The sequence below is a fragment of the Apium graveolens genome, chromosome 8 (assembly GCF_009905375.1).
Source record: "Apium graveolens cultivar Ventura chromosome 8, ASM990537v1, whole genome shotgun sequence".
Classification (NCBI taxonomy): Eukaryota; Viridiplantae; Streptophyta; class Magnoliopsida; order Apiales; family Apiaceae; genus Apium; species Apium graveolens.
Window position 1 is genome coordinate 106,721,278 of NC_133654.1, and position 7,774 is coordinate 106,729,051.

Below are 7,774 nucleotides of genomic sequence, written 5' to 3' on the forward strand. Positions count from 1 at the left end.
CTAGTTCCGCTCTCAGGCCTTCGTATTATACCCGTATAAATCACTGTTAAGTCTTCTACCAAATATAACCAACTACACTAAGAATCCTCGAGGTCTTCACACTGATTCTAACAACTGCTTCGAATGACTCCAACCTTATTCCTCCGATACCTGAACATATTAATGAACTTCATACGGATCACTGTCGACGTCTTCTTTACTGCAGCTAACAAAACCTTTTATGCATATACCCAATAAACAATGTGTACTGATCCTAGTGGAACATAGATTATTTCAAAGTCCTTGTTCTATGTTGAGTTATCTAAACCAGTATCGTTGAGTTATACGTATAACTTCAATCTTGCTCAACAATCTCCCCCTATTTGATTGTTACACCTTACGGTGAAATAATAACGGAGAAGCAACAGTTTGGAGGATAACTCAACTAACCTTATCCAAAAATCTTCAATCAACTTTCAACTTTCAATCCTGGACTTGGAAATAATACTATCTTATATCTACCGCATATTCTATACACATTCATCTTCAGCAGAGAGCAGATTCTTCTCTACCTTATGTAAAGTTACAGGTAGATACGTCTTCCAAACACTATCGTCAACAACCTTCATATTTTCCCATAAAGCACATAAAAAACATTTTGGAATCCAAAACCAACACCGAATAATCTCTCCCCCTAAGATGAAGAATCCCTTCCTTAGTACAATAAAGTTATAAATCCCTCTTCTTAGTTAAAGAAAGACTATCAGTCCATAATCTCTTTATAATCTCTCCCCCTTAGTTGAGTAATCCTTCAAAATGTATTCAGAGTAAAACCTTAGGATCAACCAACCAAGTGAAGAGATTATTTGTTAACCATTCCTCACAGTGCATGTGTGTGATTTCTGTTTAGTGATCTCGCATTGTGTTTCACTTCACTCTACACTCAAGTGTTTGTCACTCAGTCTCACAGTGTGTCACTCATTCAAAGCTCCAAACATCCAAGTATACCTGCGAGAAAATCTTTTTCATAGAAAAGTTTCCTTCCACCTTCAAGGATGGAAACTCTCAGTAAAGAGATTCAGAAATGTTTCTTCTGAGAGGGGAAATTAGGATTCTTTTAAGTGGCAGAATTCCTGATATCCCTCAACTTCCATGAAGAATTATACCTCATAAACTTGTCAGATAATATCTGAGTCCTTATTTACGAGCTGCAATTTTAATAAAGTCAAAATCATTTCCAGATTTGAATTCTGGGAAGATAACCAATGATCAAAGATATGCCATTAAGGATCAAATATTTCTTCTGAAGTCTGTGAGAACTTATTAAAGTAACCAACTAGGATCATATGTTCTCATTCAAGATCAGAGATAAAGAGTAGAACATGATCCAGGATTTCCACCTATTGCCATTGACCTTGATATGGTTTGACAATTATTGTTGCGTCAATACCTTCCTTGTGTGTGTGAGTCTCACATGTGCATTGGAAACATTTTTACCAAGGGGTAGTGACTCTTATACATATGCCTTGGCTGACAGGCAAATTTTCAATAGATAACATTCTGTTGGGAGAATGCACCTAGTAACTATTTATATGCCTTTTTCAACTCTATATCCTTTTGAGAGAATATAAATGGGCTTACAGATGTCTCACGTTATAAATACTCCACTACTTTGTGAGAGACAGAGCTGCAGGGTTGACCTTTCCTTCCTTATGTGGTGCTTCTTAGCACTATCTCCCTCATTCTCAACATAACTCTAAAACCAAATGGTAATTTTGTCTGATCACTGAGTTGATATCTCAAGAAAATTAAGTGAATCAGAGCAAAATCTGGGGGATGTATCAGAGTAAGGTAATGGAATATTGTTCGAGAAGTGTTTATATCTAATGACTTGGGTTAGAACCTATGAGGTTTGATAGGCTCTTAGTCAGTTCCTAAAACCACTGAGGGTGTTGAAGATCACAAACATCCGAAGTACAATATCAGAGAATTTCATGATCAAGAATAGAGTGATTTCAGAATAAGAGATCTTTTACCTTTACTTACCACAATATGGATTCATGAAGGATGTCTCAGATGGTCATGCTTTCTGATTCTTTTGACAGTACTACTTGGTCAAATCTCATTAGCTCAAAACAGTTCAAGTTAGTCCAATTCAGATAACCACTATAGAGGAAAGGAGGTGAACATTGTTTCAAACTTATAAGACTTGCATAAGGTAATCATAGTATAAGAAATATATCAGGATCTAATATCCAGAACATTGTATAAGCATAGCAAGATCATCAAAGTTACATACAGGATCAACACATAAGTCATAAAATCAATCATTTATGTCAAGAGTATATCCAATAAGTATGCACCAATTGATTAGTCAATCACAAGACTAAACCAATTAAAACTACTCTTAACATAATTATATCACAACTATCACTAGTCATGCTGCATATTTATTCTAGCACAATATAAACAAAGTTATTCTAGCATAAAAAGAGAATCAAAGTGACCAAGGAATCTGTTGTCAGAGTTACCTAGGGTCTGAAGCTCAAAAATCATATAGAATCACTCAGAAACAAGATACAATCACACAACATATAATTAGAGTACTCAAGCTAGTTGCACAGAAACTAAACCTATAAATCAGAATTATGATAGAATAACAAAAGAGATTACAGGATCTTAAATCAGAGTGCAAATAATATTGAGATGTGTGTGTGCTAAAATAAATATCAATATCATGAGTATTTGCATCAAAGTAAACATATAACATGTAAACATTCAAACAACTCATATATTGCATCAAAATTTTTAACTTACTTACCACTAGCATATAACATGTACCACATGGTAATCAGTTAGCTTCAAAACAAGTTTACAAACATGGATATATATATAATGAAATAGATATGTAAACTTACTTTCCCATGTTGTTAACTTAGATTTGTGGAATATTACTTGTTTGGATCCTCCTGAGTTGTTTCTAAATCAAATATGAGATTTGTTGCTTTGAGGGGAATAAATCTTGAACTTGTACCAGAATCTGGATCTGGATCAACCCCTATTATATTCAGAACAGCTTCAGGCTTCTTTTCATTCTTGGAAAGATCTTCACTATTTAAAGATTGTGATCTGTCCTTGAATCTGGGAACAAGCCTTCACAAATTTGATCTTCAAATTGATTGAGTTCATCTTGCATAACAATCACTCAATCTGGATCTCCAAGAGCTTCACTGCTTCCTTTGGTTCCATTGGTGATAGAAAACCGGAGTCTATTCAATTGTTTTCAACAACTCTTCTAGTCCACACTCAAGTATTAGAGACACTAAGTACCAAATGCCAAAGATGGTCTTTACTCCATTCTTTACGTCTTGGTAGACACTTTATTTTTCAAATGACTGGGCAAGGTAAGAATAAACTTTTTGTTTATCTGTTTTTGTGAGTATTTCTTCCCAAGTGTACTCATTTTATCCAGAAGTTGGGTGTACCTTCCAAACAACTGTTTGATACTTTCACCTTGTACTCAGACATCAGAAAATTTAATCTGTTTTTGTCTTCAGTTCCCTCCATTATAACTTCAATGGTTTCCCACATGTGTTTAGCACTAACACAATCCTTAATCCGATGACGCATGTTGGAATCCATTGACAACCAAAATTGATCAGGGACTTGCATCCAAAAAGACTAATTCCTTATCCCTATACGTGTATTCAGACGGATCCTTTGGGATAAACACTTGAGGAACTCTATTATCTGAATCTGTAGTTATAAAAATGTCCTTTCTTGGTACAAACGGACCACTCTCTAAAATTCCCTTGTAATCACAGTTTACCACATAAATAAATAGAGTGATCTTTTTCTTCCACAATTTATAGCTGTTTTCACTGACGTTACTGAAGGAAGGAACCTTGATGCCATTAACTGTCCGAATACTCATATTTTTCGATCTGCGAAAATTCTGCAATATAATGTCTCAAAATACGATAACCCAAACAGTCAAAATCCACCAATACCAATCAATCAACCAATCCACAACAATCAAAAACACTATGACCACACATTAATCCCAATCAGTTATACACACCGAAAGTACTCCCAGACTCCGTCATAACCAAAACCAACACAGAACTTACTAGTCTTACGGATCTAATCGATATATCGATTAGTAGGCTCTGATACCAATTGATAGGTCCAAAAGGTACATACAGAGGGGGTGAATGTATGTTCTTCATTTTCTAAAATTTATTGCAGCGGAAAATAAAACTCGAAAATGAAATTAACAAACACAAGGAGATTAACAGAATAATTCTTGTTATTAAGAAATTAAACCGTAAAGGGTTGCTCACAACTTCGAATATAAATGATTGGAAACAACAAATATAGAGGGAACCAAAAACAATAACTATCAATCTAGGGTTCTATATATCACTTTAAGAATTTAAAGCTCATATCAAATGATATTATATACAATCAAGAGAGCTTTAAATAATGAGTGCTACAAGTTTGTAAGGCTTTAAATGGTGTGGAACAAATTGGACATGACCTCCCCTTGTAAAATGAAGCTTTTAAAGAGTGCTGAGATAAAATTTCAAGAGCTTCGCACTTTGTAAAAATGGAGGAGATATAGATCCAATTGCTGGTGATTTGATTATATCGATTGGTAGGGTGGAGAGAGAAGAGAGACACGTGGCTGATTCTTGTCCATACAATTTGAATTTCCAGCTTGCATAAGTCAACTTGCGACCAGAATATTCTATCAACTGGAGACTCAGAATAATTACTCAACCTGCGCTTTGAATTTCCTTCCTATTTGATTAACTTGCGACATGAGAAATACAACCTGCGACTTGATGCTCAAACACAATCAACCTGCGCCTCATTCATTAAAATAACCTGCGGTGAACAATTTTTGTTCCAATTCAATACCCAACCTGCGACGAGAAGCAGAACAAGTTGCTACCTTTATCTCTTTGTTGCATAAAACAAAAAGAAGCAGTGTACTTGCTTTGTTTTTGATTTGTGTTTTGAATAAATAAGTCAGGCGCCACCAACATGCAGCTCATGATAGATGTATGCTGAGAATTCAGAATTGTATGTATGAAATAATAACGCGTATTGAGTGGCATTTATGACACTTTATTATGCTCCGTAAATCTTTGAATTGGTGTTTTGTACTCAAGTTGTTAGTGTTTATAACGTGTTTTTGTACTATTTTTGCATTTCAGGCATTTACCTGGTAACCAGGTAAATTAGCATGGTTTTAGTGCTAGTTTGGTGTTAGGATGGTGTCCAGAATAAAAGCCCGTGAAAAGACCAACTCAAATCATCAAGAAAGGAAGAAGTCAGGAAGTTTTTATAGAGGCACGACGCGCCTGCGCTGAAGAAGCGCGCGGCCGTGCCAGGAAGGCAAAATATCAGCGCGCCTGCGCTAGGTCGAGAAAAGAAAATTCTATTTCTATTCTGATTTTGATCCAGAAGACTTCTACTCTGCATGGGCTGCTATAAAAACATAATTTAAGGACATTTTTCATAAGAAGACATACCAGAGCCTAAGGAGAAGGCGTAAGAAGACCATAGAGCACATTTCTACCAAGACGAATAAGATCTAGTTTATTCTTTTGATTCTTTATTTTAAGTTGTAACTTTGGATGCTAGTTTTCTTATTCGTGAACCTTTACTCTTGTTTCATACTTGGTTTTATTAAGTATAAAGACTACATTATTATACCATGCTTTCATCGGAACCTACGTTGATGATGAGTCCAATTATGGGCTAATCGTTATCATGGGGTTCTAACAGATTAATTATGGATTTCTTTAGTTAATTCATTTCGATTCCTTAGAGTGTGGTGATTGTATGATAACCTAGTTTTGGTTGTGCTTATTCGTCTTGTGAGCGTCACGAACTTATAAGATAGTGTGTTAATCTTTAATGAAGCGAAAGTGAATTTAAGGGTTTAGAACTTGCCATTCTAGCACAGGTTCATGTATTTGTTATGCATGATTCGTAGGTAATTTTAACCATATTACTTGCCCTATGTAATCACGAGAGATAACTTGTGCATTAAACCGTTATGTTGTCAAATTCTATAGACATATAGGGTCTCAATATACTTGGTGTCTATTCAGCTTCTATCTCTTTTGTGGATGTCTGGTAGTATGGTATTCGTACAATGAAAATTGGCGTTTATCAGTTTCGTGTTATCTGATTAGTTTCATCACCATTACATGATAAGGTTAAAAATGAAAAGGCTATTGAATGAAGCATTTAATGAAGTTAGAATCCCATGTTTGTGTCATATATTATTCAACTCTTTTTAATCTCTTAGTTGATGTTCTTTAGTCTAATCTCTTAATTCATCTTAGTTAAAATCAATCTCAATTTTTTATTCGTCTTAGCATTGGATAATAATCATACTAGTGTTGCATAGATACATTAACTGAAATTAACATAAACCTATCCCTGTGGGAATGAACTAGAATTTATTTTATATTACTTGCGATCGCGTATACTTGCGTGAATCCTAGTGCGTGTTCTAGCCCTGACAAGTTTTTGGCACCGCTGCCGGGGATCGGTGTTAATTTTTAGTTTATGTGTTTGTCATCATTGGTCGTTAAAGTTCATTGACTCAGACATTGTTACTTACTTAATTCTTTGTCGTGATTCAGGTACTCTAGCGAGCGTGTATGCACACGCATTCTCGGTCTCGTAAGAGGACACTGGATCAAGCTGAGGAAGAAGTTGTAGTCAAGGAGAAAGTTGAAGAAGAGATCTTAGTTGAGAAAGAAGAATATGCTCTTATTGCAATGAGAGAACCAGAAGCGAATCCAAAGGCTTTTATAGACTAGTCTCAACCTAAGATCAATTATATTCAGTTGAGCATTGTTCGACCAGCCATCGTGTCTAATACCTTTGACATCAAGTTGAGTACGATTCAGATGATACAAAACTCAGTTCAGCTTGGGGGTTCTCCGACAGAAGACCCCAACATGCACATCAGAGATTTTATCGAGATCTGTGACACTTTCAAGTTCAATGGAGTTTTTGAAGATGCTATTAAGTTGAGGCTTTTCCCATTCTCTCTGCGGGATAAAGCTAAGTGTTGGTTACATTCTTTACCACCAGGGTGTATCACCAAATAGGAGGATCTTACTCAGAATTTCTTAACCAAATTCTTTCCTATGGTGAAGACTGCTGCAATTAGAAACACACTTACTCAATTTGCTCAGCAATCTGGAGAATCTTTATGCGAGGCTTGGGATCGATATAAGGAGATGCTTAGGAAGTGTCCTCATCATGGGATGCCTGGCTAGATGATCATTAACTGTTTTTATAATGGTTTGGGTGCTACTTCTAGAACCATGCTTGATGTAGCATCAGGAGGAGCCTTGTGGGCTAAAAGCTACGATAAAGCTTACAAATTAATTGAACTAATGGCTGCTAATGAATACCAGAATCCTACTCAGAGACTAACTCAGGTCAAGGTAGCAGGAATTTTAGAGTTGGATGCAGCTACTGCTATAGCTGCTCAACTTAAGGCTTTGACGATGAAGGTGGATTCTCTGTCTAATTATGAAGTTAATCAGATCACTAGTGTCTGTGAGCTTTATGTTGGTGCCCATTAGACTGATCAGTGTGTCATTTCTAGTGAGTCAGCTCAGTTCATGAGCAACTTTCAGAGGTCGCAGCAACCTGTACCAGCCACATATCATCCTAACAACCGCAATCATCCTAACTTTAGCTGGAGTAACACTCAAAATGCGGTTCAGCAGCCTTATCAGCAGTATCCAGCAAAGTA

General features: G+C 36.0%; 1 non-coding gene across 1 annotated transcript; it reads right to left on the reverse strand.

Annotated features, from left to right (window-relative positions):
• Window positions 1–7,172: 7,172 nt before the first annotated feature.
• On the reverse strand, window positions 7,173–7,279 carry LOC141681322 (small nucleolar RNA R71). Its single transcript, XR_012558762.1, has one exon. It is a non-coding gene; the product is annotated as a small nucleolar RNA R71 (small nucleolar RNA).
• Window positions 7,280–7,774: the final 495 nt, after the last annotated feature.